This window comes from Dermacentor albipictus, chromosome 2, assembly GCF_038994185.2.
Source record: "Dermacentor albipictus isolate Rhodes 1998 colony chromosome 2, USDA_Dalb.pri_finalv2, whole genome shotgun sequence".
NCBI classification, from domain to species: Eukaryota; Metazoa; Arthropoda; class Arachnida; order Ixodida; family Ixodidae; genus Dermacentor; species Dermacentor albipictus.
In genome coordinates this window covers 45,794,726-45,807,119 of record NC_091822.1, presented here as the reverse complement: position 1 = coordinate 45,807,119, position 12,394 = coordinate 45,794,726, and the positions used below count along the sequence as shown (strand labels likewise).

Genomic DNA, 12,394 nt, shown 5'->3' with positions numbered 1-12,394 from the left:
TGAACGGCACCTGGTGCGCACTTACAGATGGCTACAAACAAGCTAATACTTGACAGGTTTGAACTGCTTCAGGAGCCAAAACAATGCGCATGAATTGGCTAGTAACGGCCACACACACAGTTCAGGTAATAAAACCATGTTTTTGGCAAATTCTCTTGCAGTTCGGCTGCGGTTTTCGCAGTGCTCGTTAGCGGTTCTCAAGACGAACGAAAACAGACTCCACAGAAAGCGTAGCGTTCTGCTGTCGTGCCAACTTGATTGATTGTTAGCGCGCTACACTTTGATGTAGTTCGCGTACGAGTGATGACTAAATTTTAACGCTGAGGACCACTTACATTCACGACAGTTACTGACCGCGTTGATGGCCAGTAAAGTGGAAAGTCAGTGAAACCACGTAAAAAGCATAATCGGTTACTGTACGTTATTGTATTTAATAATGTGATTCACTTTCTTTGCGTACTTTAGTCGTATTAGTATATCTATCTATCTATCTATCTATCTATCTATCTATCTATCTATCTATCTATCTATCTATCTATCTATCTATCTATCTATCTATCTATCTATCTATCTATCTATCTATCTGTCTGTCTGTCTGTCTGTCTGTCTGTCTATCTATCCATCTATCTATATATCCATCTATCCTCTTACGTCGACCCAGTGTCCCATATAGGCTACCTGTTTGATCCTCTAGGTAAATGGTGGTGGTTAATGCCATCGTGGTCAGTCCATCGTCGTCATTCCAGCTTCGTGGTTCTACTCTTGCCACACCGTCGTCGTCATACTTTCTACGGCGAGCTATCGCGTTGGTACATTGGAGTGGATTTCATGCCCGAGTGAAGGCCATACTTCAAAGCTGAGCACAATTTGATGCATTCATGCCGATTAATGAGGGCGTTGATGGTAAATACAGTGAAAAGGGAATCAAACCATGTGAAAAGTGCAGTGTTCAGCGAGCCCTATTAAATTTATTAATGCGACTAGCTTACTTTGCTAACTTCAGTCGTTTTCAGCCTATTTATATATCTATCTATCTACGTCGTGATAGGTCCATCATCGTCATTCCACCTTCGTGATCTGACTCTCGTCATGCAGCCGTCGTCACACCTTCTATGTCTACCCAGTGGCCCAAGTTGTCTAACAACTTTGGCCGCTAAGTATGTGCTCGTGGTTGTGATGCCGTCCAGGTCGTTACATTGCAGTCATTCCTACTTTGTCAGCCGAGCCCTGCCATGCCGTCGTTTCCAAGCTATCGTCGTCAAGCTGTCCGCGTGTATTCGCTGTCACGCCACCACCGTTATGCCGTCAAGGTCGTTTCATTGCCATTGTAGCTTAGTCATCGAACTCCCATCATGGTGCAGTCGTCATGTAATCGCCGTGAAGTCATCGTCCTGCCATTGTTATGCCGTCATCGTCACGCGGTCATTTTGCCATCGTAATCACTTCAGTAAATTTCTATCCATCATTGTCATCATGACTTCCTCGCCATGCAGTCGCTTTGGCATGGTAATCACTTCAGTAAGCTAATACCAACCATTGTCATCATGCCGTCCTCGTCACGCGGTCGTTTTGCCATCGTAATCACTTAAGTAAAGTTCTACCAACTATTGTCATCATGCCGTCCTCGTCGCGTGGTCGTTTTGACATCGTAATCTCTTCAGTAAAGTTCTACCAACTATTGTCATCATGCCGTCCACGTCGCGTGGTCGTTTTGTCATCGTAATCTCTTCAGTAAAGTTCTACAAACTATTGTCATCACGCCGTCCACGTCGCGTGGTCGTTTTGTCATCGTAATCTCTTCAGTAAAGTTCTACCAACCATTGTCATCATGCCGTCCTCGTCACGCGGTCGTTTTGTCATCGTAATCACTTAAGTTCTACCAACTATTGTCATCATGGTCGTTTTGCCATCGTAATCGCTTAAGTAAAGTTCTACCAACTATTGTCATCATGCCGTCCTCGTCGCGTGGTCGTTTTGACATCGTAATCTCTTCAGTAAAGTTCTACCAACTATTGTCATCATGCCGTCCACGTCGCGTGGTCGTTTTGTCATCGTAATCTCTTCAGTAAAGTTCTACAAACTATTGTCATCACGCCGTCCACGTCGCGTGGTCGTTTTGTCATCGTAATCTCTTCAGTAAAGTTCTACCAACCATTGTCATCATGCCGTCCTCGTCACGCGGTCGTTTTGTCATCGTAATCACTTAAGTTCTACCAACTATTGTCATCATGGTCGTTTTGCCATCGTAATCGCTTAAGTAAAGTTCTACCAACCATTGCGCCGTCCTCGTCACGCGGTCGTTTTGTCATCGTAATCACTTCAGTAAAGTTCTACCAACTATTGTCATCATGCCGTCCACGTCACATGGTCGTTTTGCCATCGTAATCTCTTCAGTAAAGTTCTACCAACCATTGTCATCATGCGGTCGTTTTGTGATCGTAATCTCTTCAGTAAACTTCTACCAACTATTGTCATCACGTCGTCCTCGTCACATGGTCGTTTTGTCATCGTAATCACTTAAGTAAAGTTCTACCGACCATTGTCATCACGCCGTCCTCGTCATGCGGTCGTTTTGCCATCGTAATCTCTTCAGTAAAGTTCTACCGACCATTGTCATCACGCCGTCCTCGTCATGCGGTCGTTTTGTCATCGTAATCCCTTCAGTACAGTTCTACCAACTATTGTCATCACGCCGTCCTCGTCACGCGGTCGTTTTGTCATCGTAATCACTTCAGTAAAGTTCTACCAACTATTGTAATCATGCGTCCACGTCACATGGTCTTTTTGCCATCGTAATCTCTTCAGTAAAGTTCTACCAACTGTTGTCATCACGTCGTCCTCGTCACGCGGTCATTTTGTCATCGTAATTACTTAAGTAAAGTTCTACCAACTATTGTCATCACGTGGTCCTCGTCACATGGTCGTTTTGTCATCGTTATCACTTCAGTAAAGTTCTACCAACCATTGTAATCATGCCGTCCACGTCACATGGTCGTTTTGCCATCGTAATCTCTTCAGTAAAGTTCTACCAACTATTGTCATCACGCCGTCCTCGTCACGCGGTCGTTTTGTCATCGTAATTACTTAAGTAAACTTCTACCAACTATTGTCATCACGTCGTCCTCGTCACGCGGTCATTTTGTCATCGTTATCACTTCAGTAAAGTTCTACCAACCATTGTAATCATGGCGTCCACGTCACATGGTCGTTTTGCCATCGTAATCTCTTCAGTAAAGTTCTACCAACTATTGTCATCACGCCGTCCTCGTCACGCGGTCGTTTTGTCATCGTAATTACTTAAGTAAAGTTCTACCAACTATTGTCATCACGTCGTCCACGTCACATGGTCGTTTTGTCATCGTTATCACTTCAGTAAAGTTCTACCAACTATTGTCATCACGCCGTCCTCGTCACGCGGTCGCTTTGTCATCGTTATCACTTCAGTAAAGTTCTACCAACTATTGTCATCACGTCGTCCACGTCACATGGTCGTTTTGACATCGTAATCTCTTCAGTAAAGTTCTACCAACTATTGTCATCACGCCGTCCTCGTCACGCGGTCGTTTTGTCATCGTAATTACTTAAGTAAAGTTCTACCAACTATTGTCATCACGTCGTCCACGTCACATGGTCGTTTTGTCATCGTTATCACTTCAGTAAAGTTCTACCAACTATTGTCATCACGCCGTCCTCGTCACGCGGTCGCTTTGTCATCGTTATCACTTCAGTAAAGTTCTACCAACTATTGTCATCACGTCGTCCACGTCACATGGTCGTTTTGACATCGTAATCTCTTCAGTAAAGTTCTACCAACTATTGTCATCACGCCGTCCTCGTCACGCGGTCGTTTTGTCATCGTAATTACTTAAGTAAAGTTCTACCAACTATTGTCATCACGTCGTCCACGTCACATGGTCGTTTTGCCATCGTAATCTCTTCAGTAAAGTTCTACCAACTATTGTCATCACGTCGTCCTCGTCACGCGGTCATTTTGTCATCGTTATCACTTCAGTAAAGTTCTACCAACTATTGTAATCATGCCGTCCACGTCACATGGTCGTTTTGCCATCGTAATCTCTTCAGTAAAGTTCTACCAACTGTTGTCATCACACCGTCCTCGTCACGCGGTCGTTTTGTCATCGTTATTACTTAAGTAAAGTTCTACCAACTATTGTCATCACGTCGTCCACGTCACATGGTCGTTTTGCCATCGTAATCTCTTCAGTAAAGTTCTACCAACTATTGTCATCACGCCGTCCTCGTCACGCGGTCGCTTTGTCATCGTTATCACTTCAGTAAAGTTCTACCAACTATTGTCATCACGTCGTCCAGGTCACATGGTCGTTTTGACATCGTAATCTCTTCAGTAAAGTTCTACCAACTATTGTCATCACGTCGTCCTCGTCACGCGGTCGTTTTGTCATCGTAATTACTTAAGTAAAGTTCTACCAACAATTGTCATCACGTCGACCACGTCACATGGTCGTTTTGCCATCGTAATCTCTTCAGTAAAGTTCTACCAACTATTGTCATCACGTCGTCCTCGTCACGCGGTCATTTTGTCATCGTTATCACTTCAGTAAAGTTCTACCAACTATTGTAATCATGCCGTCCACGTCACATGGTCGTTTTGCCATCGTAATCTCTTCAGTAAAGTTCTACCAACTATTGTCATCACGCCGTCCTCGTCACGCGGTCGTTTTGTCATCGTAATTACTTAAGTAAACTTCTACCAACTATTGTCATCACGTCGTCCTCGTCACGCGGTCATTTTGTCATCGTTATCACTTCAGTAAAGTTCTACCAACCATTGTAATCATGGCGTCCACGTCACATGGTCGTTTTGCCATCGTAATCTCTTCAGTAAAGTTCTACCAACTATTGTCCTCACGCCGTCCTCGTCACGCGGTCGTTTTGTCATCGTAATTACTTAAGTAAAGTTCTACCAACTATTGTCATCACGTCGTCCACGTCACATGGTCGTTTTGTCATCGTTATCACTTCAGTAAAGTTCTACCAACTATTGTCATCACGCCGTCCTCGCCACGCGGTCGTTTTGCCATCGTAATTACTTAAGTAAAGTTCTACCAACTATTGTCATCACGTCGTCCTCGTCACGCGGTCGCTTTGTCATCGTTATCACTTCAGTAAAGTTCTACCAACTATTGTCATCACGTCGTCCACGTCACATGGTCGTTTTGACATCGTAATCTCTTCAGTAAAGTTCTACCAACTATTGTCATCACGCCGTCCTCGTCACGCGGTCGTTTTGTCATCGTAATTACTTAAGTAAAGTTCTACCAACTATTGTCATCATGCCGTCCACGTCACATGGTCGTTTTGCCATCGTAATCTCTTCAGTAAAGTTCTACCAACCATTGTCATCATGCGGTCGTTTTGTGATCGTAATCTCTTCAGTAAACTTCTACCAACTATTGTCATCACGTCGTCCTCGTCACATGGTCGTTTTGTCATCGTAATCACTTAAGTAAAGTTCTACCAACTATTGTCATCACGCCGTCCTCGTCACGCGGTCGTTTTGTCATCGTAATTACTTAAGTAAAGTTCTACCAACTATTGTCATCACGTCGTCCACGTCACATGGTCGTTTTGTCATCGTTATCACTTCAGTAAAGTTCTACCAACTATTGTCATCACGCCGTCCTCGTCACGCGGTCGTTTTGCCATCGTAATTACTTAAGTAAAGTTCTACCAACTATTGTCATCACGCCGTCCTCGTCACGCGGTCGCTTTGTCATCGTTATCACTTCAGTAAAGTTCTACCAACTATTGTCATCACGTCGTCCACGTCACATGGTCGTTTTGACATCGTAATCTCTTCAGTAAAGTTCTACCAACTATTGTCATCACGCCGTCCTCGTCACGCGGTCGTTTTGTCATCGTAATTACTTAAGTAAAGTTCTACCAACTATTGTCATCACGTCGTCCACGTCACATGGTCGTTTTGCCATCGTAATCTCTTCAGTAAAGTTCTACCAACTATTGTCATCACGTCGTCCTCGTCACGCGGTCATTTTGTCATCGTTATCACTTCAGTAAAGTTCTACCAACTATTGTAATCATGCCGTCCACGTCACATGGTCGTTTTGCCATCGTAATCTCTTCAGTAAAGTTCTACCAACTGTTGTCATCACACCGTCCTCGTCACGCGGTCGTTTTGTCATCGTTATTACTTAAGTAAAGTTCTACCAACTATTGTCATCACGTCGTCCACGTCACATGGTCGTTTTGCCATCGTAATCTCTTCAGCAAAGTTCTACCAACTATTGTCATCACGCCGTCCTCGTCACGCGGTCGCTTTGTCATCGTTATCACTTCAGTAAAGTTCTACCAACTATTGTCATCACGTCGTCCACGTCACATGGTCGTTTTGACATCGTAATCTCTTCAGTAAAGTTCTACCAACTATTGTCATCACGTCGTCATCGTCACGCGGTCGTTTTGTCATCGTAATTACTTAAGTAAAGTTCTACCAACTATTGTCATCACGTCATCCACGTCACATGGTCGTTTTGCCATCGTAATCTCTTCAGTAAAGTTCTACCAACTATTGTCATCACATCTTCCTCGTCACGCGGTCATTTTGTCATCGTTATCACTTCAGTAAAGTTCTACCAACTATTGTAATCATGCCGTCCACGTCACATGGTCGTTTTGCCATCGTAATCTCTTCAGTAAAGTTCTACCAACTATTGTCATCACGCCGTCCTCGACACGCGGTCGTTTTGTCATCGTAATTACTTAAGTAAACTTCTACCAACTATTGTCATCACGTCGTCCTCGTCACGCGGTCATTTTGTCATCGTTATCACTTCAGTAAAGTTCTACCAACCATTGTAATCATGGCGTCCACGTCACATGGTCGTTTTGCCATCGTAATCTCTTCAGTAAAGTTCTACCAACTATTGTCATCACGCCGTCCTCGTCACGCGGTCGTTTTGTCATCGTAATTACTTAAGTAAAGTTCTACCAACTATTGTCATCACGTCGTCCACGTCACATGGTCGTTTTGTCATCGTTATCACTTCAGTAAAGTTCTACCAACTATTGTCATCACGCCGTCCTCGTCACGCGGTCGTTTTGCCATCGTAATTACTTAAGTAAAGTTCTACCAACTATTGTCATCACGTCGTCCACGTCACATGGTCGTTTTGCCATCGTAATCTCTTCAGTAAAGTTCTACCAACTATTGTCATCACGCCGTCCTCGTCACGCGGTCGCTTTGTCATCGTTATCACTTCAGTAAAGTTCTACCAACTATTGTCATCACGTCGTCCACGTCACATGGTCGTTTTGACATCGTAATCTCTTCAGTAAAGTTCTACCAACTATTGTCATCACGCCGTCCTCGTCACGCGGTCGTTTTGTCATCGTAATTACTTAAGTAAAGTTCTTCCAACTATTGTCATCACGTCGTCCACGTCACATGGTCGTTTTGCCATCGTAATCTCTTCAGTAAAGTTCTACCAACTATTGTCATCACGTTGTCCTCGTCACGCGGTCATTTTGTCATCGTTATCACTTCAGTAAAGTTCTACCAACTATTGTAATCATGCCGTCCACGTCACATGGTCGTTTTGCCATCGTAATCTCTTCAGTAAAGTTCTACCAACTGTTGTCATCACACCGTCCTCGTCACGCGGTCGTTTTGTCATCGTTATTACTTAAGTAAAGTTCTACCAACTATTGTCATCACGTCGTCCACGTCACATGGTCGTTTTGCCATCGTAATCTCTTCAGTAAAGTTCTACCAACTATTGTCATCACGCCGTCCTCGTCACGCGGTCGCTTTGTCATCGTTATCACTTCAGTAAAGTTCTACCAACTATTGTCATCACGTCGTCCACGTCACATGGTCGTTTTGACATCGTAATCTCTTCAGTAAAGTTCTACCAACTATTGTCATCACGTCGTCCTCGTCACGCGGTCGTTTTGTCACCGTAATTACTTAAGTAAAGTTCTACCAACTATTGTCATCACGTCGTCCACGTCACATGGTCGTTTTGCCATCGTAATCTCTTCAGTAAAGTTCTACCAACTATTGTCATCACGTCGTCCTCGTCACGCGGTCATTTTGTCATCGTTATCACTTCAGTAAAGTTCTACCAACTATTGTAATCATGCCGTCCACGTCACATGGTCGTTTTGCCATCGTAATCTCTTCAGTAAAGTTCTACCAACTATTGTCATCACGCCGTCCTCGTCACGCGGTCGTTTTGTCATCGTTATTACTTAAGTAAAGTTCTACCAACTATTGTCATCACGTCGTCCACGTCACATGGTCGTTTTACCATCGTAATCTCTTCAGTAAAGTTCTACCAACTATTGTCATCACGTCGTCCTCGTCACGCGGTCATTTTGTCATCGTTATCACTTCAGTAAAGTTCTACCAACTATTGTAATCATGCCGTCCACGTCACATGGTCGTTTTGCCATCGTAATCTCTTCAGTAAAGTTCTACCAACTGTTGTCATCACACCGTCCTCGTCACGCGGTCGTTTTGTCATCGTAATTACTTAAGTAAAGTTCTACCAACTATTGTCATCACGTCGTCCTCGTCACATGGTCGTTTTGTCATCGTTATCACTTCAGTAAAGTTCTACTAAGCTTTGTCATCTTTGTCATCATGCCGTCCTCGTCATAACGCGTCCATCGTTCCGCTGACATCAATCTTTCTCTGTCATTCCATTGTAATCATGCTGTCGTCATTCAATCATGATTACGCCGCCATTGCCACGTAGTCATCTTCAGAAAGTTGCTCATGCATCCGTTGTCAGCTAGTCACTATCGCGCGTCCGTTATCAGACCGTCGTGATACACGTTTCATAGAGTTCGTTGTCGCGCCATTATCAACATACGCCCGTCGTCGTCCCATTGTATTTACACCTTTCTCATGTCATTGTCGGCTGTGCGCCGTTGTCATACAGTCCTCGCGGTCGTTCCACCATGGTCATTCTAACTTTGACAACCCACTCTGGTCATGTCGTCCTTATTAGCCATCGCCGTCATACAGTCATCGCCGCGCAGCGTTTTATCATCTTTATCCTTTCAGTAACTTTATTTTACTGTCACCATGCCGTCGTTGTCGAATCGCCTTCTTCGAACCATCGACGCCATTCCTTCTTTGTCATTCTGTAGTAATCAAGCTTTTGTCGTGAAGCAAGTACACCTGGTGTGCTTTTATTTTCTTTTTGTGTCTATTGGCTCTATCGATGCGAGGAAGCCGGGCCGAGAGGGGTGTCTGAGACGTGGAAACACGAGGATGAGCGGCGCGGCAAATGGAGCCATCGCGCGGGAATGACCACGATGGCATCTCGAGCAAGGGCTCTCAGCCTGCCGAAGCAGTCCTATCTGACAGTCACTATGAGTGCGCAACATTCAAGGGATTCTTAGACTCGCAGCCGACTGAGGGATCCCGAAACAGGTGGAGACGAGCGCGTGTACGTCTGGCGATCGGTTCACGCTCCACTCTGTCCATCAGCCATGTTAGTTTTGATCGATTTAGTTTTGAATGATTTATTCACTACGTCTTTTTGAGACCATGTCTGGTCGCTTAAACTCTGGCCCCAATCGGACCACGTCGTCTTGCCTGATTGCTCTGAGTAGGCGATTAGTGAAGAGGCCTATTTCTCCCAATGGTCCGTGTGTCCTTTGATGCTGCAAAAAGCAATTTATGGAGAAGGTCCCACTCTTTTTGGGGTGAGCAAGGAGACAGCAGCCATTGGTGTCACTTCACCACAGGAAACTAGGCCAGTCAGGCAGGCCGCCGACAACGGTATGACCTGTATGTAATACAGGTCATACCTGTATTACATATATATTACAAGCATGTATTACATGTAATACATGCATTACAGTATAATTGTATTTATGTATGTATGCTTTATTTCCACCAAAACTGAATACAGCTTTGCGGGGATTAAGTGGGGAAAAAAGCTGCTCCTAGCAGCTTGACCAGCCCCAAATACCCTTATACAAAAATATAAGGGAGCAGCAGAGCGGAAATACAGTTTCCCAAGTACTTACATATTCAAGCACTACAACATATCATGCATACGCATCGCAAATCAGGCGAGGAAGAAAATACAACAAAAGCAAGATGTGAGCAAGCTAGCAAGCAAAAACACAAAATCTCACTGAACTTCAAAAACACGTAGGCATTGTACAACTCACATATGAGAGAAACAATCAAGAATATCAGGAGGAGAACAAGTTGCAATATCAATTTTATTAACAATAAGATCGTTTATTAACCGAGGTAGCCTGGAGCATAGCATTTGTGATCCATAGTTTGTGCGCGATTTTGTTACGTGCCAGTATTCTGGCTTTCTTGTGCTGTATGGAGTTTCGTGTAGTTTTATTAAGTTAGCCATAAAAGTAATGTAGTTTGTTCTTTTTCTGTTCTTTTTTATACGCAAGCACTAAACGATACTTTAAAAGGGCCTGTACTTTCGGTGTGTTAAGTTTATGAAATAACTAAGCTGAAGGGAAATCGTATGGTTTATTGCAAATAGCGCGAAGACCCTTCTTTTGCTGTATGTACAGCCTGTTGATATTTGTGTCAGAAGTGGTAGCCCAGACAGAACAACAATAATTTAAATGGCTGGGAAAAAGTGAATTCTATAACAAGCACTTAATAGAGTGGGGAAGATAGTTCAAGGAATAAAATATTCTAGTGATTTGTGAAAGCTTACTAGCAAGAAAATTTATATGGGTCTGCCACGTCATAGTATGATCAAAAAATACACCTAGCAATTTTACCGAGTGTACAAGTTCAATTTTAGAATTGTTCATTAGCAAATCTTCTTTTAGAGTTATTTGCGTGTTCTTAGCGCGAAATAACACCGCCTTAGTTTATTGCGAATTGATAGTCAAAGCGTTGTCAAATGAGCATGCGTATAGTTTATTCAAAACTGCATTAGCTCTTATAATCAATTCGGCAGGACGGTTAGATGAAAAGAATAACGTAGTGTCATCCGCGTTGATTACGTAATGCGTATCAACATTATTGTTTACTAAATGTAATACATACAGGTAGGACCGGTATGTAATATGTTTACATTGTATGTTTAAAGCAATAGAAACCTATTAAATGTAGTATTCTAATCATTTTTCACCGTCGTCCTTCGTGGTTATTTGCGCTTGCGTCGCTCTGAGCCATTATCCCTTCATTGTCATCTCTCTTGTGAGCTGGAGCGTTAGCACCTGTGTCGCTTCACTGCAAAGTGGTGGAGTTTGCTGGGTATCGAGAACCACGCTCTATGCATCATGGGCCGTGGTAACAGACTTCTGGAACCCGATTCTGGCTGCCAGATTTCTGGCTGGACGTCGAGAGCCGGCAGCTCGCGGTCGAGAAGCTGCGTTCAACGCTACTAAAGCTGTGGCCCCCGAGCGTTTCCTCGAAAACGACGAGCTCGAGCTCATGTACAGCGATTTTCCCCGCACCAAACTTTCGTTTGCCGAGTACTGGGTCAAGTCGATCCGCTGCGCTGCTAGAACCCATGACCCGTACGCTGACATCGACGTCTTCAGCTACGCGGTAAACTACGCGCTGCCATACGTGCTCTATGACGCCTCAAGCGGCGACGTCAAGGTGGCCGTTGCTGCCATTACTCCGTCACTGTACTACCCTGAAGGGATCGAGGCTATGTTCAACGGAGGACTCAAGCTGGTCGCGTCCGTGGACAGACAGGGATTGTGGTGGCACCCGAACGGCACATTCGGCGAGTGTTTGTCTAGGTAAGCTTCCCGTTATTCATGCGAAAATTGTTATTCTGGTATTCCCTTTCTTTATTCGCGTTAGGCCTAAACAACACCTTGTATGTTTAAGGATTGGTGCGTTGATTCACTCATTTCGTTAAACACCCCAAGGCAACACTCGGACTATGAGAGACGCCGTTGTGGAGCGCTTGCGATCGATCTTGACCTCCTGCGGTTCTTTAATGGGCGCGTAAATATAAGGGAGTTTACTTTAGCCGCACTAAATTTTTTTTAAATTTCAGAAACGCAGACAGAACAATTTGAACCCTTAATCTGAACTACTCGATGACGCTTTAAGTACTTCGACGGGAAAAAAACACATGTAACTGAACAAGTAACATAATTATAAGAATTTACTTTTATTTATAATTCTCGGAACATATTGTAGCCGGTGTGTTCGCAAGGCGTGTGCACTTTAACGAATTGTCAAGACTGAGGCAGTTTCTAGATATTAATTTTCGGGGTGTCCAACGAAAGGCATTGACGTTCCACTTACTTTTGTGCTTCAATGCATAAAGCGTACAGCATTTCCTTGAAAAAGGAGGGAGTAGCAACAGTGAATTCTTACTGCAAGTTGGACGGCGCATAACTCGGAACCTGTGCCATCCTCAGA

The 12,394-nt window shown here is 44.0% G+C and overlaps 1 protein-coding gene across 2 annotated transcripts in view; it reads right to left on the bottom strand.

The window, feature by feature from the left end:
• The window catches only part of LOC135917388 (uncharacterized), a 153,729-nt gene that overhangs the window by 82,070 nt on the left and 59,265 nt on the right, over positions 1-12,394 (bottom strand). The gene's annotated exons all lie outside the window — the stretch shown is intronic.